This window comes from Xyrauchen texanus, chromosome 24, assembly GCF_025860055.1.
Source record: "Xyrauchen texanus isolate HMW12.3.18 chromosome 24, RBS_HiC_50CHRs, whole genome shotgun sequence".
NCBI lineage: Eukaryota > Metazoa > Chordata > Actinopteri > Cypriniformes > Catostomidae > Xyrauchen > Xyrauchen texanus.
This window is the reverse complement of record NC_068299.1, coordinates 28,358,593-28,385,231: the sequence shown is the minus strand read 5'-3', so window position 1 is coordinate 28,385,231 and position 26,639 is coordinate 28,358,593. Positions and strand designations below refer to the sequence as shown.

Here is a 26,639-nt window from a genome sequence, read left to right as displayed (position 1 = left end):
TGCTGTCTTGGAACACAGGTAAAGGTGAGACACTGAGACCTGGTAGGGCCAGATGACTGACTCCTGCCATGCAAAGCTTCACTGGCATTGAGGAATGACTCCAGCAGACCTGGATCACAAATGCACATCCTTTCCAAAGCATGGACCTAAGGATACACCGCTTTTTTGGTCTGTTCGAATAATACAATTTGCTTATCAGTTGTTTAATTGATTGATTATAATTATGCTATATAATTATAGGAGTCCATTGGCGCCATAAACCCTGTAAAGACACCTCACCATTTGGCTTCTATTCTAAAGTGAACAATGCTGGATCGTAGCACATTCTTCTTGCAGCATTGCTGCATACTTTCCCTTTTGTGGAACTAATCCTTGGGACTGTAATACTCGTGACTGGTATTGACACACCAGACATCCAGTTTGCCCACCCAACCCCATTTCCCTTGAGATCCTAAGTCCCTGTATGAGGGTTAGAGGGGAGGTCGCCACTTTGCCATGGTTCATTTGTCTGACACGGCAGGCAAAGACATGACGAATGGGGCTCATCCCAGTGCCCAGCCAGGGCCCTCGGGCACCTCTACTCTACCACACTACCTGCACAAGAAACAGCAGCACCAGAGAGGAGTCCGACCTTTTTCTTCTATGGGCAGGGTCATGCTCATTAATGCCTCATTATGTTGGTAACAGTTTATAAAGTATATACCCACTTGAAGTACTACTTCTCAATCTTTATTATTACTTTTTTCCACATTTCAGGGTCATCAATGTTAAAGTCATCAAAACTCTGAAATACCACAAATGAAAGTTTGGAAATTTTGCAGTGACCAAAAATGTTAAATGAATCAAAACAAACTAATATCTTTGGCTTCTTCAAAGTAGCCACCATTTGTCTAGCAACTTCAAGATGGGTTTTAAACAGTACTAAAAGAGCTCTGTATGTATTCTGGATACTTGATGGATGCTTTTACCCACATGTATATACAGTATATTGTATATATAGAATTGTCAAGAAATTCATACATGGGCACAATTTATATTCCTCTTCAAAATTACTGTAATTTCAAGGATTAAAGCATAAACCTTAAGAACATAAGGATTTAAAGATAATTACAAACAATACATTCAGTCAAGTGTGTCCAGACTCTTGACTGGTAGTGTATCTGAGAGAACCCTTTTGTTATGGAGCTAAGTCTTTGATGGAATCCATGACAAAAGTTGTGCTTTGCACTAAAAGTGTTTTCAGAGGGGCTAAGTTTTTCTACTTGTTGATGTTGGTGCACCCAGATGGAGATGATAGTGAGGACATCCACACAATTACCGTGGACAAAGGTGAGGATGGAAGATTGGGCTTCAGTGTACGTGGAGGCTCAGAACACGGCCTTGGCATCTTTGTCATTAAAGTGGTGGATGACAGCTCTGTAGTTATTTCACACCACACAACAATCTGCTGAGAACTGATTTTAATAAACGTACAGTAGGATCAAGATTTCGCCCACAAAAAAGTTACTTCGTATATCAAAGTATGTGGGAAGTTGGTTGGAAATACTTTTGTAAATGTGACATGTCCTGTGGTGTGATATGCTATGCTCCATCTTAAACTATTTTTAACAGCATTTTGATTATTATTTTATAAATATAATGTATGCAGCTTTTATAACCTCATATTTAATTGAGGTTTAATTGAGAGACTATATGGACTATTTGATTTTTTAATAAATTATATGTCACCACATTTATGTCATTAAAATGTAAAAATAAAAAAAATAAAAATAAATGATGAGCAGTCCCAGCAACTAAAATAAACAATTTCCTGTATTTATTCATAGTCATTTTAGTTTAAATCTTTTTTGGATTAAAAAAGTCCATGGACATGTTAAAGGGGTCAAGACATGAGGAATTACATCTTTTAACATATAAGAGGTCATCATACAATAAAAACATGCTGTAAGTTTCAGAACATAAAATGTCCTCATCACTGCAAAATGAGTATATGTTGAAACGAAGCTGCCACAACGACTCGTTCTCTACTTCCTCCACATTGTGAAGTCACACTGTGGAAGTCATTTACATCTGACTGCCTCCACAAAAACACATCAACGACTACTTTACCTTATCACTTCTGTAGCCCTGTCCAGAAGTGGTGAGTAGAGAGATGGCAAGAGCAGAGAGCCAATCATAACAGTGGGCATTTACTGTCAAGTCTTAAAGGAGAAGCAGCACCAAACAGAGCATTTCTGACAGAGGGTCAGAATGAGGCTGAATGATCATGTTTTAGAAAAATATCACAGTTTGTTTGTGCAAAAAACTTTAGTAATTTTACAAGTGAACCTCAAGGAACATATTAAAGGGGTCATGACATGGTTTTTTTTATTGTATTATCATGTTCCCTTAGGTGCAATTATAGTATTAATATATTTTTTTTTAAGAAAAACTTTTAAAATCTAGTGATTTATGACCTTTTCCCACCCTGTTTCTCATCCTCTGATTCAAACAGTCTGTTTTGGGGGCGTTTTCCATTTAAGACTTCAGTGTTAACGCCCACTGTTATGATTGGCTAACGTCAGTGCCTATGTATCAATTATTGACGCCCCCAGCCAGAACAATATGCAAGTAAACTAAGTAAAAACACTGTGATTATTCATAATGAATGAAATTGCGCTTTAAAAAGTAGTTTAAAGTTTAAAATAGATTACTTACAGTTTGCGTCGTCGTTGTTCCCAGAATAGTCGGCACGGACTTATCTTTGAGCAACAGTTTTCTGGCAAAGCCAGCATCATATTGAGATTTGTTCTCAAAACAGTCATCCTTAAAATGTACAGAACAAACGCTTAAGTTAACACTGCCGTGACTGGAACGTCCGCAAAAAATAAACTGCATCCATTTTTCCCTGACGTCTGGATCTTTCGGCAGCTTATTCAGAGGTTTTGTTTGACCACAGCCAGGAACAGCACATCTGTGTGGCATCGTAATTTTCCTGTGCACAAGTAGTCTCTGTCAGAGCTCGCTGTCCATCGACTGAACACTTGTGAAGCGCACGGCGATACGAAATGAGCGTAGTTGTCTTGCGCTGGAGGCGGTCATATGCAAACGCTGGTACGTCACTTCTAACCGACACGTCACTTCTAACCATGAATCCAGAACGAGCTGTATTTTGAGCTTGATTAAATAAATGATTCGTTTAGAATGGGGAGGACGTCTTAAAATATTAAACTTGCAGGACGTTTTAATGATACAAAGACCTCTTATATACCAAAAGATCAAGGCAAATTTGGTTTCTCATGTCATGACCCCTTTAAAATAATAAAAAAGGCATATCATGACCCCTTTGCACATCAACAACCCAAATATGTATAAATTATACTGTGAGTTTACATTATACAATATCTGTTTAATTTGGTTTCCTTACTCCATGTTACAAAGTTGGCAGGGTTGCGTGTTCGGGATAAAGTTATAGAGATCAATGGCAATAGCCTGGGGAGCATCACCATGAGTAGCGTGGTAAAAGTCCTGATGGGAAACAATCGGCTGCGCATGGTGGTAAGATGTGTTTGGAAGGTGCCTGGTATCCACTACTCAAAAGATAAGATGACATAGTAAGAGAGTAGAAATTTACTTCAATTCAACTTGATTCATTTTTAATTTTCCAAAGTACATCAAAAAATCATGCTAAATACAGTACACATTGCCATCTACCAGTTTAGATTATTTAGATGTTACCTCTACACTGATGAGTCTTTAAACATATCTGTGCATGTGAAAGCTTGCAATGTTTTACTGCTGGTCTACACAAACAAGTATAGAAATGATTCAGCATTGTGCATGAAAGGTTGTGGTGTGACCCCTGTCCCTCAAGCCTGCCTCGTGGAGGTTTTCCATACATTTTTTGATGTTGCTTTTGTTGGATAATCCATTTAAAATACTGGTAGTTTTTTAGGCATTCATTTATTGGCAGGTGTGCTGAATGAGGGTGTTTAATCAGGCTCACTGTAGTGAGAAGATAAGTAGATCCTAGTGATGGGCTGCTGTCTTTTCAGCCATTTAATTAACTGATAGTAAATTAGGCAGGTTTCTTGCAAAAGTATATGCGAAAAGTTACATTGTGTTTGTTTCATTGTGTTGTTGTCAATGATGCATACCAAATTTCTTATAAATCTGACAATGCATCCAAAAGACATTTAACTTAAAATTGCTGGAGAGGCAGTATGGATGCTAAGGGACAAATTATATATGGCTGATATGGGTATCCTTGAGATCATCATTTTAGGACATGGTTCAAAAGTTAAAGACAAAACCAATGTTTTGCATTTCTTGCCCCATAGGTAGTGCTGTCACCAAACTTTGCATCCGCCCTCAGATCAGGGTCTTGATGTAGCATACAAAGTTTCGTTTCAATATAACATACCATTGCCGAAATATAGCCTCATATCCTGTTTTACATGGACCTTGCCAAATTTGTGTTAACGTAACTTTTCAACAAAATCCATCCATCCATCCATCCATCGTCAACCGCTTATCCTGTGTACAGGGTCGCGGGGGGCTGGAGCCTACTTTTCAACAAAATCAAAAATCAAAATTCTGTATTATTCATTCTGTGCAGATCAGAGATTATTTGGAGCCAATGTTTATGCAAATAAGACAAAGTTTGAAGGAATAGAAGCAAATAAATGATAAATGTCATAAACCAAGATGGCGGCCACTGTAATGGGCAGAGTTTGAATTTTAACCAATCCATTTGTATCATCAGGAGCAGAGTACTTACATGAATAAAAAGATAAGCACAAAAGACACGGGTTGCTTGGTGCCCCCATTGCACGTGGAACAACCCAGGCATGTAATTTTCCCCCTACTGCTCATACTGTTTGTACTGTTCAGTTACATGCAGATTAACAGTATACTTTCACTCCGGATGATTGACTATTGCTCTCTTGTTTTGTGGTGTTTTATGTATTTACTGTGTTGTTTGGTTTTAATGTATATGTTTGTAATTTGTGAAGTGCTTTGAGCACTGGAAAAGTGCTATATAAATTGAACTTAATATTATTCTTTATTATTAAAAGAAAAGTTAATTATTGAACTGATGGTGGCACTTTAGAGTGTGTCCAAGAGACCGCAAATTTAGTGTAAGTGCTATTCTTGGCCAGAAATTATGCTTCACTTTAAAATGACTTAATTGCAACAAGAAACCAATCCCCATGCAACATTTAATACCATGACCATATTAATTTAAGACTTCAATTCACTCCGATTTGAAGACCTTTTTTAAGGCCTTAATTTGCGAAAGGGTAATTTAAGACTTTTTTCAGACCTGCATAAACCCTGATTATCTCTAATTAAGATTTAAACAGTGTTATTATTGTATTACTAATTTATTTTTAATTAGTCCACTCAGTTTAGTTTTTAATTTAGTTGGTGTTCACTCTGTAATTTAGTGTTGTAGGTTTTCTAGTTTCAGTTTAGTTTTAGTTTTTCAGTATATTTAGTTTTTATTCCTACATTTTCAGTTTGGTATTTTAGGGCTTCCAAAGTTAAAGGGATAGTTCACCCAAAAATAAAAATTCTGTCATCATTTACTCACCATCATGCCATCCCAGATGTGGATGAATTTCTTTCATCTGCTGAACACAAACAAAGATATTTAGAAGAATATTTCAGCTCTGTTGGTCTTCACAATGCATGAGAATGGGTGCCAACAATTTTAATCTCCAAAATACACATAAGGGCAACATAAAAGTACTCCATAAGCCTCCATCTTCTGAAGCGTATGATGGGTTTGGGTGAGAAACAGATCAATATTTATGTCCTTTTTCCTTCACTTTCTCCTTTTTCTGTTTCTGGTGATTCACATTATTTGTGCATATCGCACCCAACTGGGTAGAGAGGAGAATGTATGATTAAAAATTGCTTTAAAATGTATCTTTTTATCACCCATACCTATCATATTGTGTCTGAACACATGGATTGAATTACTGGAGTTATATAGATTACTTTTATGCTCCCTCTATGTGGATTTTGGAGCTTCAACATTTTGACACCCATTCACTTACATTGTATGGACCCACATGGCTGAAATATTCTTCTAAAATCTTAATTTGTGTTCTGTAGAAGAAAGAAAGTCAGACTCCTGGGATGGCAGGAGGGTGAGTAAATCATGAAAGAATATTCATTTTTGAGTGAACTATCCCTTTAAGTCTTGGGATTGATTTCCAGAGAAGGCACAAACTGGTAAAATCTATATACCAAAATGCAGTGGATAAAGTGCCTGCAAATGTATATGCTTTACTATGGATTTCCACTGTGCTGGACAGTCTGTATGAATCCATTGTAAAGTGACACAGCTTCTGTGTCTAAAAGGCAAATTATGCTGCCACCTACTATCATATTAATAATGTTCCAGTTCTTGTTAAATGTTTGTAAAATACTAGACTAAGATATTCTGAGGGGCCTGTTTGACCTCAAAGTGAGGTAAGCGTACACCTGCGGGCATCAGTCAGAAATGTCTGAACTGACAAATAATATGAGGTCGTATTCTCTTCAGTCTTGCCTAGTGGAAAATGCTGTTCTAAGTAATGGTTGGGCTGTTTTACACTGCGTAAGGTTTTCAGAATGAATTACATTCAACACAGGACATTTTATATTCAGTGCACTTAGTTCACTCAATAGTTCACCCAAAAAATGTTTTATCTGAAAACCCTCATAACGTTCCATACCTGTAACATTTTCTTTCTTCTGTGGAACACAAATGAGAAATGTCTGGGGCTGAAGCTTTCAAGCTTCAAAAGATATTTAAAAATCAATACAAATATGATAAAAATGATCCATACTCTTCTGAAGAGACTTCTGAAGTCAAATGGTAGCTTTGTTACAAACAGACAATTTAACAGACATTTTATTCAACCTAAATAAACAGAAATTTAAGTTGTTATTCTCTGAAAATATTGCCATTCGCCCTAACTCTCCTTGTAGTTCATTCGAGAAGTGATGTATGATTGTAACGAACGCCAATCCCCAAGTTCACCCCGCCCCCTCTAGTTCTCACACTCGCTCCCAATCACCGGAATATTAGTTTCACCTGCACTGTTCTATTCCCCTATTTATACTCTGCCCTTTCTCCCCACAGTTGTTGGTTATTGTTTAGTTTCCCCTTCGCTTTGCCAGCTCTAGTGTTTCGCTAGCTTCCCCTGTTTAAACTACTCGCTTGTCTTGTCTCTGTGTATTCTGATTCCCCGGCTTCGACCATACGCTCCCCTTTACTACGCTTCTTCGGATTTGCCCCTTTGCTATATTCTGATGTCCCGGCTTCGACCTTACGCTCCCCTTTACTACGCTTCTCTGGATTTGCCCCTTTGTACTTTTGCCATTCTGCCAATAAAGCAGTTTTACCCGACATTGTGACTATCTCTTCTTGTGCGTGTTACAATGATCTATGAACAATTTCATTATTTTGAGTTACCGGTAGATCTTTCTAATGTATCAGATACAATTCACAAAACTGGTCTTAATGATTTGCTCACAAATCAGACTGATCCACATCACATGCTCATCTCATTAAATCAATGATCCAGTCGCAGCTGTTAACAGTAGCTGGGTAGTAACACTGTAATGAACACAATATGCCATCACATTTTTCTCTAAATATATATGCCTAGAGAGCAGAAGAACAATCATATATACTGTATACATTAGTCACACTTCAAATTTAAAAAATGAAGTGTTACTAATGTATACAGTATGTATACATCAACCAGGCCAATTTGGTTGCTTAGGAGGCCTGGCTGGAGTCACTCAGCACGCCCTGGAGTTGCACCAGGGGTGGTAGTCAGCGTCAATTATCTGGCCTCAAAGGTTAACATTCCATTTGAGAGCAAGATTATCAGCGAATTAGTCCGAATTATACTGATTTTAATTTTGGGGGCAGTCCCAGTCCTCATTCTCTTTCATTACATAAACAAATGGCCCAGAATATTCTTCAAAATGATCCTTTTGTGTTCTACAAATGACAGAAAGTCATATAATTTTGGAACATTTGGAAAATGAGGGTGGGTAAATTATTATGAAAAAATGTGTATTATTGGTTTAAAGTTTAAATATGGAACTTTTTCTGTAATAAAATGCTTTTTCCTATCCCAGCTTAATATACAGAAAAAACTATAAGTAAGTCATTGATAGTTTAATGTTCTTGAAAACTGTAAACACTGTTTCCCTGTGGTGCTATGAAAATTCCTCTGTTTTGAGTAACCCGTCTCAAGAGAGACAACAGCATTGACTCGACCAATGGTGTGACTCGCATGAGTGTTGGGGAACAGGACTATCTGTTTGTTTGATCAACGGCAGAGGGGGCATTTTCAGAAAGCTGTTTTGAAAACAATGTTTATTTTTGCAATTCTCTTTGGTGGAGCTACTGGCACAGAAATTACATACTTCAGCTTCTCCACCATCGAAAAAAATTACACACTTTAGCTTTAAAAATATAAAAAGGAGTCTCTCAGCCCACCAACAAAGGCTATAAATTTAAAATAAGTTGAGTAGTACAAGGCCATGCTCTGTTTACATCACTGATGGGACATGCAACTCATATCTTAGTTGCAATGTCCATGCCCAAGACCACAACCAGATCAGTGATGGGTAGAGTAATTCGATACATATGCCATGCAGTGGAAGTTCCTCTCAGACTAGAAAATGTGTGGTTAAAAATCAACAACTGACCCATGAAGCAGCCCTGTAGTCATTCTTCTGCATCTGTTTGGCATATGCTTTGTATATAGCGCTGTTGTTGGATTTCTGCATTGAAATGAACTCTGTGGAATGCGTAATACATCACTATTACAGGATGGGATCACCCTGTGAAAGATGAATGGTTCAGACTGGAGAATCTGATGCCATGAGAAATGTACACTCAAAATCCACAGAGCCAAGTTTATATCATCTTATTTTATATGCCAGGTTTATCACCTCACACTGTGGAGATAAATGACTGGGGTATTTGTAATGACAAGTGGCCTTTAACAATACATTCAATCACAAGACTCATTTCATCATTGTTATCAGTTTTAACATAATCTGCCACCAAAAATTGTCTAGGTTATATTTTAAAACATGCAACAAATTAAAAGAAAAAGAAACAAAAATAGATGTTTGTTGTTTATAGAAAATAAAGCTTTTTTAGTACCATTAAGATTTTTTGCATTGTGACATTATTCTTATGAAAATTAAGCACCTCACCCCAGCTCTCATTACTGTAATGCAACCGAATGTGTTATATTTGTTTGTAGTAAATGTTGTTTTATATTCTTTTGTTTAGGTTTATTTGTAATTCAAATTATTCTTAATTGTGCACTCTTTTAAAAAGTTTTACTTCTAAAGAAATAAATGGTCATATAAAATCATGACCACTCATGTGAAATGACGAAATCAGTAACCTTATAAAAGCACTTTATTTTTATATAGAGCATGTTAGAATCACATGGCCATCTGAATACTACTTGCTTAATCTCATTATTGGACACTTTCATTCATGGATTAAATTTATCCTGGTTTACTGTGCATAGTGGATTTCTACAATGCCATTTGTAACTGAAAACTACTGTGTTTGATTGATGCAGCATCCAGGCCACTAGGTGTCACTGTAAGTCATCCTTCAACCGACTTAAAAAACTATTACTGAGTGCTCCTTTAAAGGAATAGTGTTCCCAAAAATGAAAGTTCTCTCATCATTTACTCACCCTCATGCCATCCCAGATGTAGGTGATTTTCTTTCTTCAGCAGAACACAAACAAACATTTTTAGAAGAATTTCTCACCCACACCTATTATATGCTTCTGAAGATATGGATTTAACCACTGGAGTCTTATGGATTACTTTTATATTTCCTTTATGTGGTTTTTGGAGCTCACCATTAACTTTAATTATATGGACCTACACAGCCGAGATATTCTTCTAAAAATCTTCATTTGTGTTCTGCAGAAGAAAGAAAGTCATACACATCTGGGATGGCATGAGGGTGAGTAAATGATGAGAACATTTAAATGTTTGGGTGAATCTGATTTTGAATCTGATTCTGAATGTGAACTATCCTTATACTGATGATTCTCATTCATTCATGAAAAAATGTAAATGTGAAAATACACTAAAAATTTTATTGTGTAAATGAAAGTAATCAAGTACATCAAATGCAACCATGATATGTAAATACTTTATATTTAAAATAACTATTTTATTTCACATTTTAATAATTACTAATCATTATGACAATAGTGCCACAGTGCAATTACGCCTCATTTTCTTATGCAAAATATAATTTTTTTCTTTGATTTTGGTTTTATTCTTTTGATTTAGGGGTGAAACATAACATGGGCTTGTTCTTGTCCATGATCTTGACAGGCATTGTGAGAATTACACTTTTGACCGTTGCATAGCATCCACTTTAATAATTTCACAATAATTTCACATGAATATAATTGGTGTCTGGAAATTGTAAACACTTCAGCAGGTGTTTTTCATCAATTTTATTGCACTCACCATGGAGCGACCCAGGTTTAAGTGTCTTGCTCAAGGGCACAATAGTGATAGAACATGATTTGACCTCACAGTAGCTCAGGACTGAACCTGCAAACTTTGTGCTATAATGCCGCATTTCACTTGGGCATGCCATTGTGTTTCTTTATGAATATTAATTTCTACAATATAGTTAAAAAGATTCAGTATGCATTTCTAATTTAACTGAAACTTCCCATGTCTGGAGGTCACTCTTTTACATGTGTCTGTTTGGATGCTGGTCAAAGGACAAGCAGAATAAAAGGAAACATTAGAAGGACAAGTTAGTGGCAAAAGGAAGCACCCTGCAGCGCTCCGAAATCTTTGTCAGCCTGCTGTTTAAAAGCGGACGGAAGTGGGAAAGGTTTTCCTCTTGAGACAGGAAGGACATGGGGACAGGACATGGACACAGAGGAAGATCCAAATCCCCAAACATTTTGATAATGAACCAGGTGAGTTCACACACAACTCTCAGTCTACTTATGTTACAACAGCCTTTGATGAGGCCAGTGCTCTGTGTGAATACCAGGGGAATTGGAGACACCAAAAACAGAGAAGGTAGGGTATTTGCATTTGAAAAGCCAAGAAGCTGTATGATGAGTTTTTAAAGAGGCTAAATCAGAAGAGAGAAGCTGCCTTCTTTACAGTGTCTCCTGGTCTACTGCAGTGAGTAACACACAGGCATTTCAATGGGTTTTTCAACACTTTGAATATGATTTAAAACTCCAAGATAATCACAGCATGTAGGCTGGTCAGTATTGCCATTTTAGAGTGCATTTTCTCATATATAAACAAGCATTGGGAAATATATGCGTGTATTGTAGGCACTGTTTTTGAAACCACGTAGCATTACGTTAATTAAGCAATAAGGCACTGATTCTTTCGTTTCTTCTGCTGAACACAAATTAAGATGATTTGAACAATATTTCTGCCCTGTAGGTCCATATAATGCAAGTGAATGTTGGCCAGAACTCACAAGGTCCAACAAGGACATAAAAGCATCATAAAGTAATCCATATGACTAAAGTGGTTTAATCCATATATTCAGAAGTGACATGATTTAGAATTAGCTATATTTATGACCTTAAATATTCACTTTCAGAATGTGAATGTGAAAGTGTAGATTTTAAGTAAAAAAGGATATAAATATCTCTCTTTCCCACACCTATCATATCACTTCTGAAGATCCGGATTTAACAACTTGAGTCGTATGGATTACTTTTATACTGTCTTTATGTTCCTTTTGGACCTTTGAAATTTTGGTCACTACTCACTTGCATTGCGAAGACCTAAAGAGCTGAAATATTCTTCTGAAAAGGCATGGCATGAGAGTGAGTAAATAATTCCTTTTGGGTGAACTATCACTTTAATTTAATTATATTACTGAGACTACCATTAGAATTGCTCTCATCAGGGATCTTACATTGGCTCCTTTCCTGACCCTCAGGTAAAGAGCAAGGTCAACCTATAATTATCATGTTGAGTTCTCCCAGAGAGACTCAAGCTGGTATGAGGAAGTACAGCCCCATGCACAGCCCAGAGACTACGGCCATGATGGAGGACGTGGCTCGCAATCTGCTCAATGAGATGTAGTGGCTGCTGTCATGAGACACTGTAAAAGGGTGAGTCTGCAGTCAGCTAAACATGCCTGCCCTAGTTTATCCAACTAGCCCCCTTGGTCCATGTTGATTGACCAGCATTTTTGGCTGGTGAACAGCATAGCTATGCTGATCCACCTGCTAGACAAGCACCAAACCAGCACTAACCAGAATAAACCTGCTTTAACCAGCATGGATACTCATCTTGTTGTTGAAGCTGGTCTTTTCTGCAGAATAGATAAATGTCCAGGAAACAAAATCCTGGATAGTCAAATAGTCACTACTACAGAGAGATCAATTCAGGAGCTGTTCTGAAAACTCTTGCGAAATACCAGCATACAGTATTTCTGGGGTTCAAAAACCTTGTTCAGTATTATCGACAGCATACAAGCCCAAATGAAAAGTGTTTTTCATGCTCTAGACAAGATCTGTGAGATTTAGGCTGGACAGGATGAACACCACCTTTGTGTTTTGAGTGTTGGTGTATTGGTGTCCATTCCATGCTTCTTAACTGACTTAACCAGCAAGCCTCCCTTGGTCAACCAGTATCAGATCAGTATCAGTATCAGATGATGCTTTCATCTAAATTGATCTATAGAAACATTGTACAGCATAAACCAGTTTATACCTTTACATTCATTTATTAAACCAGTTGGCCTACCAAAAGTACTTTAAATGCAACTTAGAACAGACTGAACATGGAAAACTGTTTTCAGTATGTTTCCTTTGGTCTGATGTTTAATCACTGGAATCTAATAATGCCCATCCCAGGTAACTTCCTTGTTGGTGTACTTAAGCGTACCATTCTTTATTTTCTTATTTTCACACTCTCTTTTCAGTGCTGTGCCATCAGGCTGATTGGGGACCAGGCGTGCGTTATTCCAGCCCGGCCCCGCCCTCCTCCGCTCTACACTCCTCCCGGCGTTGCCTCAGGCTGGGGAGCCCCCAGCATGACGTGCGTGCTTTGCGCCCCATCTGCTGGCTGGTAATCCATGCTTTGCTCGACCAGGGATAAAGGCTAACACAGAGAGAGAGAGAGAGAGAGAGAGAGAGAGAGAGAGAGAGAGAGGAAAAAAACCTCACTTACCGGTTCTCTGATGCGCCGTCATGTGGTCCCCAATCACTCCTCCACCCTCTCAGGCAGACAGCAGCTGCTCCTCCCCGGGCAGACCACAGTCAGACCAACCCCCAGTGGACAAAATACCCTTCCGTGTTCTCGACGATCCGTGGGGACTCTCCTCTGCCCCTGGCAGCAGCCCTACTTCTCCAGGCGGTCGGGTAGTTGCTTCCCTCCTCCTCTCGCGGACGGCGGTCCTCTCAACCCCTCTGTGCTTCTGGGGTATGGCAGGGTACTCCTCCACCCCTGGCAGCGGCTCCTTCGCTCCAGGCAGTCAGGGAGTCCTGTCCCCACTCGCCTCGTGGACGGCGGCCGTTCTCCGCGTCTGGGCGGTCACCCTGCGTGGACCGCAGTGTCGATGACTCTGCAACGGGCATCCCTCCTCCTTCCCAGGTTTCGGCACCAATGTAAAGCAGTTCGATGGAAAAGAGGAGGTGAGAACTGGCTTGGCAATATAAATAGTTTAAGAAAAACTAAACGAAAAACACACAAGTCAAGTCAAGTCAATTTCATTTGTATAGCGCCTTTCACAACACACATTGTTTCAAAGCAGCTTTACAGAAGATCAGGCATTAACAGACGATAAAACTGTAATATCTATAATGTCGATGAATCATCATTGTGTAATTAGATAAAATACGATTGTTTATCGTGTTTAAAAATAAGTAATTAAATTATAATTGTATTAATAACCCCAGTGAGCAAGCTGAAAGTGATTGTGGCAAGGAAAACAAAACTCCATAAGATGTTGATTAATGAAGAAAAATAACCTTTGGAGAAACCAGACTCACTGTGGGGGCCAGTTCCCGTCTGGATAACATCATGAATATAATGTAAATATTACTTATGTATAGTTAAAGTCATGGTTTAAATTTATTAAACTAAGTAAGTGTTAAGGGTCAGTGTTTAAACATCGATTATGTTTGAACTGTAAGATTTTGATGTCCATCCTGGATTAACTGCAGAAGTTCACATAGATGCAATTGTCCTTGTTAATTGGCTGATGAAGGCTTTTGTTGGCAATTGTTAGTTTATGGATTCCATTTCAAGATCGTAGTCCATCAATAGACCGAGGTGATGAAGGCAGAGATCAGAGATGTGAAACGCAGTTGAACCTGGCCGGTAATTTCGGTGAGGTTCGGTGAGGTCCATTTTATTCTTAAAATCTTAATTTGTGTTCAACAGACAAAAGAAAGTCATACACATATAGGGTGGCATGATGGTTAATAAATTATGAGAGTATTTCCTTTTGGGTGAACCGTCCCTTTAAACGTTTCACTGAACACTTCAATTCCATTTTTCATTGCCAAGGTTCAGACAATGGCATATGAAGTATCCCATGTCTTATTGGTTGGAGCTGGCATCAGTTCATCCTCTGAAGTCCATCATAACAGACTGAAGTGATGTTTGGCTGGCACCGGCTGCATATAGTCATCATCATTCAGCGACATGTAGCAGTGGAGTCCAACACGAAGCATGAATGGTGCTGGATCCAGAGACAGGGAAACAAATAAAATAATATAAGCATAGATGCCATTCAATTTATTGCAGAGTTATAAATCAAGATCAATGTTTCTAGTTCTGGTTCAGGCAGACCCAACTAAGACCGCCTAATTGTGGGTTGGAGGATAAATTAGGTGGATGCCTGGCTAAGTAGATGAGTCTTTCATCTAGACTTAAACTGAGGGAGTGTGTCTGCATCTCGAACAGTGTTAGGGAGACTATTCCATAGTTTAGGAGCCAAATATGAAAAGGATCGACCTCCCTTTGTGGATTTTGATATTCTAGGAACTATTAACAGGCCAGAATTTTGTGATCGTAATGAACGTGATGGAATATAGTGTGGTAGAAGGTCACTTAAGTACTGCTGAGCTAGACCATTCAAAGCTTTGTACGTAGTTAACAGAATTTTTTAATTAATACGGAATTTAGCCAATGTAATGATGATAAAATGGGGCTAATATGATCATATTTCTTGGTTCTCATTAGCACTCTGGCTGTTACATTTTGAACCAATTGAAGTTTATTTATTGATCTTGCAGGACATCCTCCCAGTAATGCATTACAATAATCTAGTCTTGAGGTCATGAACGCATGAATTCGTTTTTTGGCATCAGCAACAGAGAGCATGTGCCTTAATTTAGCAATATTTCTTAGGTGGAAGAATGCTGTTCTACAAACATTGGTAATTTGATTTTCAAAGTACAGATTGGTATCAAATATAACACCTAAGTTCTTCACTGTTGAAGAGGATGTAACATTACATCCATCGAGAGTCAAATTATATTGTAGTGGTTTATTTTTAGAGTTTTTTGGTCCAATAATTAGTACCTCTGTTTTGTCAGAATTGAGTAGAAGGAAATTTCTGGCCATCCAGTCATTTATTTCATTGATACACTTTGCTAATTTCGAGAATTGTGAAATCTCATCAGGTTTTGAAGAAATATAAAGTTGTTTATCATTGGCATAGCAGTGGAAACTTATTCCACGATTCCTGATAATATCTCCCAGGGGAAGCATATACATCGAGAAAAGCAGAGGCCCTAAAACAGATCCCTGTGGCACTCCATATTTTACTTTTGTTTGTTTGACAATTCCTCATTTACATAGACAAAGTGGTAGTGGTCTGCTAAATATGACCTAAACCATGCTAATGCAACTCCACAAATGCCAACATAATTCTCTAGCCTATTCAAGAGAATGTCGTGATTTATCGTTTCGAATGCAGCACTAAGATCTAAAAGCACTAGAAGAGAAATGCAGCCGCGATCAGATGATAAGAGCAAGTCATTTGTAACTCTGATAAGTGGAGTCTCTGTACAGTGATGAGGCCTAAATCCTGACTGAAATTGTTCATATATACTATTTCTCTGTAGAAATTATCATATTTGGGAGGATACTACCTTTTCTAGTATTTTTGACATAAACGGGAGATTTGAAATCGGTCTATAATTAGCCAGATCTCCAGGATCAAGTTGTGGCTTCTTAATAAGCGGTTTGATAACTGCCATTTTAAAGTTTCTTGGGACATGTCCTAAGCATAGTGAGGATTTAATAATATTAAGAAGAGGTTCTGAGATTACAGGGGATACCTCTTTTAAGAACTTAGTTGGTATAGGATCTAACAAACATGTTGTGGCTTTTGATGTTTCGATTCGTTTTGTTAGCTCTTCATGACCTGTGACAGAGAAGGATTGAAGTTGCACGTGAGGAAAATTATTAGACACTGTTTTCTGAGGTGCTATGACAGATGATTGCATAATTCCAATTTTATTTCTGATTATTTCAATTTTATCTGTAAAGAAATTCATGAAGTCATTACTCTTGTGCTGTGACAGAATATCTGGTTCTGTTGAGGCTTTATTCCTAAACAATTTAGCCACAGTACTGAATAAATATCTAGGATTGTTGTGGTTATTTTTGCCATTGCAAAATTTCTATATTATCAACATCAACTCCATATGACAGAATTAAATCTAGTGTATGATTATTGCGATGAGTTGGTCCTGTTAAATTTTCTCTGACTCCAAGACAGTTGAGAAGATCGATAAATGCTAATCCCAATGTATCATTTTAATTATCTTTGTGAATGTTGAAGTCACCAACAATTAAAGCTCTATCTACAGTAACTACAAGATCTGATAAAAAATGAGCAAATTCATCAAGGAAATCAGAATAAGGCCCGGGTGATCTATACATTATGATCTATACATTATAGCAAGGATAATAGACGACAGAGATTTTTTATTTATATCTGACGGTGTCACATTAAGCATTATTAGTTCAAAAGACTTACATTTATATCCTGTCCTCTGAGTAACACCAAAAACTTTACTGTAAATTGTAGCAACACCTCCTCCTCGACCTTTCAGACGTGGCTCATGTTTATAACAATAACCTGGTGGAGTAGTTCCATTTAAACTAATATATTCATTAAGCCAGCCAGGTTATATATTAAGCCAGGTTTCAGTCAAAAGGAGCGCATCCAAACTATGATCTGTAATCATTTCATTAACAATTAGTGCTTTGGTAGAAAGAGATCTAATGTTTAGTACCCCTATTTTTATATGAGGTGTATTTTTAATTTGTTTGTTTTGTTCAAGTTTGACCTTAATCAAATTTTTTCTAAGTTATTTAGTGAGGGTATTGTGTTTGGTAGTTCAGGGAACAGACACAGTCTCTATGAGATATCTAGGTGATACAGTCTCTATGTGTTGTAGTTTATGTGACCTGTGTGACGTCTCAAGGCAGCTAGCAGACGTTCGGATTAACATTAATACACAGAGCAGCTGCCTGTCATTCTCTCTCTCTATAGAGAGACCGTCACCGGCCGACTTTATCCTTCGCACGCCCCCATCAGGCTGATTGGTGCTCCAATCCAATCCAATCCGATGTCCCAGCCCGGCCCTTCTCTCCTCCGCTCTACATGTATATAACCAGAGGATTTATAATTCCACTCTTCCCTTCACCAGCCATTTCATATCCTGAAATGAGTGTCTGTCCAGAAAAGACATGCTTCTACTACAAATAACCTTTTGCTGATATTTCACCCCCCCCCCCCACACACACATATGCAGAATCCTTTTCAAACCCCCTTTATTACTGTACTCTGCCATCAATTTTTTTGTATAATGAGTCTCATGCATTTTGACCATTGTAAGCTGTAGATGTATCAACAGTTTTTTCTGCAGCTGACACTGCATATGACCTCTAACCCTGAAGCGCGGCTGCTGTCATTATCCGCAGTGTCAGGCCAATGGCTGCATGTTCCTCTGACTTTTGAATGAAAGTCTTTTCTGAAATGCAAGAAAGGCGCCTTGCATTGTTTAACCTTCAAACGTCCACCCACGCAGGTCTGAAGCTTAATGCAGCTCCTTTGTACCATCCACAGAGTAATTCAAACCTTTCTGCACCAGAGGCCCCTGAAATCTGAGCAAACAGAACTCTGCTGCCTACTCAATGGATATGAATGTGTGATTGTCACTCACATTTCTTGATGAAAAGGAAAGTGTGTATGTGTGTGTGTGAGAGCTTTCGTAACATCTGCAATGATTTAAAGAGATGTAAATGAATTCTGCCTTTGGACCATATTCATGTATATGGGAGAAGGGGAGACCTTGTGTGTGAATGTGATCAATTGTTTGATTAATATATGTGAATTTAACAGTGTCTCCTCACATGCGCCTTACAAAAAATTATTGTGATGATAATACCATGATATTTTAATATAAACGTTTCCACAAAATATGGTTTATCCATGGTACATGTCCAAAATATTAGATAAATACTGGGCCATGGTACTGAATGATTACCACATATAACTACCATGTAATTTTAAATAATAGCACAAAATACTTAAATACCATAGTATCGCCATGGTATGGCTCTAAAAACATGGTTTTACCACAGTGATGTATGTCCAAAATCACAGTATTACTATTCTTAAGGTGTCCAAAAACCATATATCATGGTTCTGAATAGCTAACATATTAAAATTCATATACCAAGGTATTAACATTAACAGTTGTCCAAGGTACATCAAAGAATACCACAGTATTACTATTGTATATGTTGAAATACCATGGCATTACCATTGTGCCATGTGTCCAAAAACCATGGTAGTAACATGATAATATGATACATAAAATGGTAATGAATGACTTACATATTCATTTGCCATGGTATTTACATGATAGCCCAAGGAACTTCAAATAATACAATGGTTTTACCATGGTACATGTCCAAAAAACAGTAATACCATGAAATGTTTTTGTAAATGGTTAATGAATGAGAACTTGGTTTTAATATCCATGGTGGATTCCACCTGCAGCCGGTGCAGGATCTAGAGAGAGAACGGTAGCTCATGGAAGATCTGGAGCAACTGTGCTTGGCAGGCCTACTAACCATTCGACTTCCTCTTCCTCAAGCTTTCACTCCTCTCTTGGATGTTCCGGTGGACACATACATAACAGACTCACTCCGTCATCACTACTTGTGCCCTCCTCAGCCCAGCTGGCCACACTCTGAGTCCCCTCACAGCACAGAGCATTGTGGACTCTCCCCACAAATAAGAGAGAACCACAGTTTCTCCCTGTCATCACACCATGACTCTTTATCCAGTAGAAGTGTTTCAGACCCGAAGCGTGGAAGGTCCCCTTATATGAATGGACATATAGCGAAAACTGACAAATCTCAGAATGGAAAAGAGGTCAAGTATACTGTAATGTGTGTGAATCGATGGAGCAGGACACCATTGAGGCAGGTGTTTGGGCCCAGCTCAGATCAGGACTGGAGAAAACCAATGAATGGACATTTGGACAGCCAAGAAAGCCCATTGTTTCTATCTCCAAGACCAAACAGTCCTTGGGTGAGTTACTTAGAGATACTTTGTCCTGGCTCTGTGTGGAAATCTCTCATATGACATCTGTCTCAGAGGCTAAGTGAGCATACTATTTCATGAATTGAAATTTAACATACATAAATAATAGACTAAAACCTATTAATAAAGTTGGTTTGCAGAGCATGTGTTTCAGTCTGTACTCACAATGTTTTGGTGTACGTATTTTGACAGAATTAGAAATTAGAACTTTGTGGAACAAAACATGGATGTGTGGTTGTCAAAAATTCTGTGCAATCATTGGTAGATTATCTACAGAGATGTTGCAGTTCTATCCCAACCAGCAGATGACAGTGAATTTCCCAGTGCAACCACAAACCCAATTTGAATGGAGCGTCCCATAAAAGGAATAATTAATCCAAGAGTGAAAATTAATAATTTGCTCACCCTCATGTTTCAACCCCATTTTTTTTCAGTGAAACACAAAATTAGATGATAGACTAAACATGAAAAACTTAAGCTTCTCTTTTTCTATACAGTGACAGTGAATGACAAGCTCCAAAAAGAACAAAAGCACACAAAAAAGTATCATAAAAGCACTTAATACAATTTGTGTACAATATTTCAAGTCTTCTGAAGAAATATAATAGCTTTGTGTAAGGTATAGACCAAAGTGTAACATGTTTTTCACCGATAATCTACCCCTTTGCCGGAACTCTCAAATCTTATGGCACCTTAAGACCTTAAGACATGTTGTTCCAGGTTTGACAACATTGACAGCAAATTCTACTAGTTCTCGCTTGTCATGCAACAGCAAATATCACATGTGAGGACACACTGGTAAATTCACATATATCAATCAAACAATTTATCACATTCACACACAAGTTTTTCGTGTGTGAATATCTTCAGAAAACTAGCGCACAAGACATATGAACTGCTTTGAAGGTACTTTGTTGGTGCCTTTTTGTCCTTTTTTGAGTTTATTTTGTAGTACACTGGAGGCCAAAAGTTTTGAATAATGTACAGATTTTGTTGTTTTGAAGGAAATTGGTACTTTAATTCACCAAAGTGGCATTCAACTGATCACAAAGTATAGTCAGGACATTACTGATGTAAAAAACTGCACCATCACTATTTGAAAAATTGAATTTTCTAGAAAGTCAACAAATCTAGAAAGGCCACATTTCCAGCAGCCACAACTTATCCTTGATTAATCATGCTAAATTGCTAATTTGGTACAAGAAAATCACTTACCATTATATCAAACACAGTTTAAAGATATTTGGTTCATTAAATGAAGCTTAACATCGTCTTTGTGTTTGTTTTTGAGTTGCCACAGTATGCAATAGACTGGCATGTCTTAAGGTCAATATTAGGTCAACAATGGCAAAATAGAAACAGCTTTCTCTAGAAACTCATCAATGAATCATTGTTTAAAGGTACGTTTTCATTGCTATCCAATGAAATTGCTAAAAAAAAACTTAGAACCTAGAAGATTTCATACAAAGGTGTATACTACAATCTTCAAAGACAAAGGACAACTGGCTCTAACAAGGACAGTAACAGATGTGGAAGGCCAGATGTACAACTAAACAAGAGGATAAGTACATCAGAGTCTCTAGTTTGAGAAATAGACATCTCACATGTCCTCAGCTGACAGCTTCATTGAATTCTACCCGCTCAACACCAGTTTCATGTACAACAGTAAAGAGAAGACTCGGAGTTCAGGCCTTATGGGAAGAATTGCAAAGAAAAAGCCACTTTTGAAACCGAAAAACGAAAAGAAAAGGTTAGAGTGGGCAAAGAAACACAGACATTGGACAGAAGATAATTGGAAAAGTGTTTTATGGATTGTGGTGAGTAGGGCAGAGCTGAGCATCGTCTGGGCAGAGTGAAGCCGGAAAAATAATTGCCGAATGACTTCCACCTGTGAGCCACACCGGCCTCGTGTTCCAGAGAGGGGCGGAGGGATTATTTAAGAAGAGACAGCGGCAGATGGGAGAGAGATGTATGAAGCTTATCTGCATGTCTGACTGTCTTTATGATTTGACACAGCTAACTGAAAAGCAGTGCATGTTTTTGTTTCTTTATAAACTGAAAAGTGTCATTAATGTCTATGAGTTTGTCAAGCTGGTTCCAGCTTCCTCCTCACTGTCTTAAGCATTACACTGGTGCCGAAACCCGGGATGGAGGAAGGATACGGCATCCAAGGAAACCTTGCAGCTGACTGAGGATTGCAATGCCAAGGGAGAGCTCGATCCGGTGGCTCTGGAGCACTGCATCAACTGGCAACTGGAAGGGATGGCTGAGGGGTCCAGTTCCATTGCCTGGCGTCGCAGACAGAAGCACGACACCGAGCTGAGGGTCAGTCGACGGCATGTCCAGGGCCTGCGAGCCCATCTCCGGGGCCTGCAAGCCCATCTCTCTCTCTACTTTCTCTCCCCCTTTTGTTATTCCCGCCCCCCTCTTCCTTTTCTCCTCTCTTTCGCCCTGTTCCCCCTCCCAGGCATGCACAGGTCGGATCTTGTCTACGCGTCTGTCTGTCTTTATGATTTGACACAGCTGGCTGAAAAGGAGTGCAGGTTTTGTTTCTTTATACACTGAAAAGTGTCATTAAATGTCATTGTGTCTGTAAAAGGCTGTCCCAGCTTCCTCATTACCATCTTAAGCATTACATGGATCTTAACCCCATTGAGCTATTCAGGGATCAGCTAGACTGTAAGGTTTGTGAGAAGTGCCCAAAAAGACAGCCACATCTATGGCAAGTGCTACGGGAAGTGTGGGGTGAAATGTCACCTGAGAATCTGGACAAACTGACAGCTAGAATGTCAAGGATCTGCAAAGCTGTCATTGCAGCACACAGATGATTTTTGGATGAGATCTCTTTGTAGTAGTTTAAGAAGTTCTGAACATTTATTTTCAAATTGTAAAATGTTCCCGTTATTATTGTCATGACTATACATTGTGATCATCTGAATGCCACTTTGGTGAACAAAAGTACCAATTTCTTTCCATAAGAGCAAAATCCTCTTATAAAAAAAAAGATAAACATTTTGCAGATTCTGCAGGCAAACGTATGCACTGTATATCTTATACAATACATTCTAAAAATCTCATGAAAATAGAAAAAGGCAGTTTGAGTGGTCGTAAGATTTATTTCATGCATGTTCTTCCAGAGAGCTGGAACTTTTGGATGGCTCAATGATTTCTTCTCTTGTTTGTACAGGTATAAGCATCTCAGGTGGGATATGCATCAATGGTGAAGATAGAGATGATCTTTCCAGGAGGAGCGGCCTCCACTAGTGATGTTCTAAAGGTAACTGATTCTCCTCATATGTTACTCAGAATTTTGTGTTTGACTCCTAAACGTGAGGAGTGGCTGGCAATGATAAATATATGCCACCTGATTCTTGCTCTTCATTTGACTCCTGTTTTGGTTATGACTACTATTCAGTTACATTAGCTGAGCACAGAGGAGTTTTTATATGCATAAGTGGTACAAGTTATTAATTATTGATGAGTTATATTGACATGGCCCGCAAACACATTACTTTGAGTCAGCTGCTTATTTTAAGCTTGCTTTCTATGCTGTCACATACTGTATAAACACAAACTATACTTTCAACATATTTTTATACTGGCCCAGGCTAGTTTATTCTGGTTACTGCTGGTTTGGTGCTGGTATTGTTGGTGTAGCTGGCGGATAAATATAGTTTTGCTGATTAAGCTAATTGAGAAGCATGTTGAGGACATTGCACACCAGCATCACATGCTGGAGACCATAATCCAGAACATAACATATGCTGAGGACCAGTCCTGCTGGTCTTTTCACCAGAGGTACACACAATTGTATGTATCACAATGTGTCTATACAATGTACTGACATGCCCAGGTCTTTCACCTGTACTGACTGAGGCAAAATTAGGTGTAAATGTCAAAGCACGAGAGTGCATGATGCATAGCATAGCATACATAGATGCATACAAGGTTAAAACCCCCCAATCCCATGTGTGTATGTGTTTACTTGAAGAGAAGAAGTACAGTATCTTGTTGATTACTGCCTATCAGGTGACAGCACTTCCCTGTTCTGCTCTGAGAGGCTTGTGTTGCACACACTCAGGAGATCTGGTGTCAGGCTACAAACACTTCAGTTGTCCAAGAACATCCACTCATCTCCTGCCTCCAGCTAGGGCTTTGGTGTGGATATTTCCGTTCATATCAAACACACATAATTAATATTCCACTCAAGTCACTTGGTGTCACACCTTGAAGAGGGTTGATTGGCTGATTATAATATAGACCTAATTATAATTGACAAAAAGGACCACAATTCGGTAAAGTTACATGCATAGTTATAATGTAATCAAGCTACAGCAGGTTTTTGCAAAGTCAAGCTACTGTCTTCATCTATCTGTCCAATTATACATGACACAATGCACAATTGAATGTCAGGTGAGGAATTAACATAGACATTTTCTGGTTGAACTTTTGTGTTCTTCTAGCTTTTTCCCGACTTTGTCCAAAAGTTCGTCATTCTTTGTTTTTCATCTGCCCATATAATTAACAGTGTTCAGCTCCTTCAGCTTCAACAACATGAATGCCGTATCCTCATCCATATAAAAATGTACTTTCCTAGCATTCCCATGATACCCCTACCTTGTTTGTGATGCGTGAGAATTCTGGGTTAAATGCACGTTGAGTGTCGAAGCCCATCACATTATCTACTCCTGTTAATCTGACTTCGCAAAAATAGGACTGGTACAATTCTTTTTTTTAAAAGAAGCAAATTATTGTTTTAGTCTGACTGAAGTCTAACTTTTAAAGTGCATGTAAACAGAGAACATTTAGAGAGAGATGAGCCACTTCTATTAAAATGAATGGGAGAAAGTGTAACGCTCAACCAAGGAGCTCTAAGCCAACAGTCAACAGATGTAGAAAGGAAGTCCCGTCTTACAGGAAAAAGAACCAATCACCTTTTAGATACAGACATCGCCTGTCAATCAACTCGAGAACACAAATGCGCTTTATCTATATAAGCTGGGAAAATTGCATTTTTAGCGTACTATGAGGTAGAGAAGTACAATTTATAATTCCAGTATTATCAAATTTTATTGCTGATTTGAAATATACTATGTCCTTTGATTGTTATCTTAACCAATTTTTTTTATTTTGATCTTTCCCAATTCAATTAGATAGGAGCTGCACTGGCATTGACTGGAAAATGGCCAACAGTGGACTGACTTGTTAGAAGACTTTGATGTAAATGTTCTGACTGAATCAATAAACCAATTAATCAACGTATAACAGTAAATTAACTGATTGTGTTAAACATTTATTTTGTGATAAAATGTTTCTATTGTCTCAATAACATAAGTTATGATTCAGTGTACATAAAACTTGCTTCAGCATGTATTGTCATTGAACTAGAGTCTTAAGCCCAAAGTATACTTCGATTTTGATGGAAACACTAAGCGTCTGTGTACAGTTGAAAGTGAGCCTGTCAAAATATCCTCCATATAGCCTAACACCATGTCCTAACCAGACGCGACACTGCGACATGCGATAAAAGGTATCTTTTCCATGTCAATCAGAGTTTTTGTATGGGATCAAAATCCTGACAAATGTGTTGCGATCACTGATCCAAAAACAATAAGTGTAGATAAAAAATAAAATAAAATAAAAAATAATATAAACACATTCAAAATCATGTTTTTCTTGGTTATACAACTGTTTTTTGAGCTTTCTGACAATTTTGCTCATATTTTAAAAAACAAATTTACGCTTACACTGTATTTAACTTTTATTCTAAGTTCTGCTCTTGGTTTTCCATAACTTGTCAGTAGATTTTCATGTAAATCAGGGGGTGTTTTGTGTCCCCATTAGTCCACTAGTTCTTGATCGACAGCAGGGGCGTAGCACCAAATTTTGGGCCCTGGGTACAAACCATCTTGCTGGGCCCCCGTACCAAATATGTATGTATAGAAAACTGACTTCTAAGGGGCCCCCCCTGCCTAGGGCCCTGGGTACTCGGTACCCTTTACCCCCCCAGTCCGACGCCCCTGATCGACAGCTCCTTATGAGGTGCCCCTAGGGATATTATTCAGAATTACCATGCACATACATGTACTTTTCATCTCACATACACATATGAAACCAAATTCATTCACATACTATAGTGAAATGCTCACACACATACAAGTGAAATGCTTTTACAAACACAACTGAAACGCTCTCATACATACAACTGAAAATATTACGCTCACACACACAACTGAAATGCTCACACACACACAACTGAAATGCTCTCACACACACAACTGAAATGCTCTCACACACACAACTGAAATGCTCACACACACACAACTGAAATGCTCACACACACACACAACTGAAATGCTCACACACACACAACTGAAATGCTCACACACACACACACACAACTGAAATGCTCTCACACACACAACTGAAACGCACTCACACACACAACTGAAACGCGCTCTCACACACACAAGTGAAATGCTCTCATACATACAACTAAAATGATTACACTCTCACACACACAACTGAAAAGCATTTCAGTATGTTGTATGCAAGCATTTCAGTATGTTGTATGCAAGCATTTCAGTATGTTGTATGCAAGCATTTCAGTATGTTGTATGCAAGCATTTCAGTTGAAACGGAAGCACATTTCAGTTGAAACGGAAGGTGGTTAAAGTACCCACTCCACTCCAGTTGGTGGCAGTAGTGCACCTCAAGACGAATAACTAGAAGCTGTTGAAAGAAAGCATAGTAGAAAACCGCGCCTTCCACAACATAAGCGACTGTTGACCGTTAGTTCGCCCGCCAATTGCGCTACACCAATGTCTTCCCAACAACAGCAAAGAACATTAGTCGATGCAGCAGGCTTGCTGAACACCATATTGGCTTCAGCGGAGACCATCAGAACACTGTCAAATGCCACAACAATCGGGCAGCAGCCGACCGTTGCAACTCCAAGTGTGGACACGTGGATGTACGATCACCTAGCGTCGCTCTTCCCTTCCCGCCAGCGTAG

General features: G+C 38.5%; 1 pseudogene; it reads left to right on the top strand.

Annotated features, from left to right (window-relative positions):
• The first annotated feature begins 495 nt into the window (after nt 1-495).
• LOC127617748 (PDZ domain-containing protein 7-like) lies at nt 496-26,639 on the top strand (annotated as a pseudogene).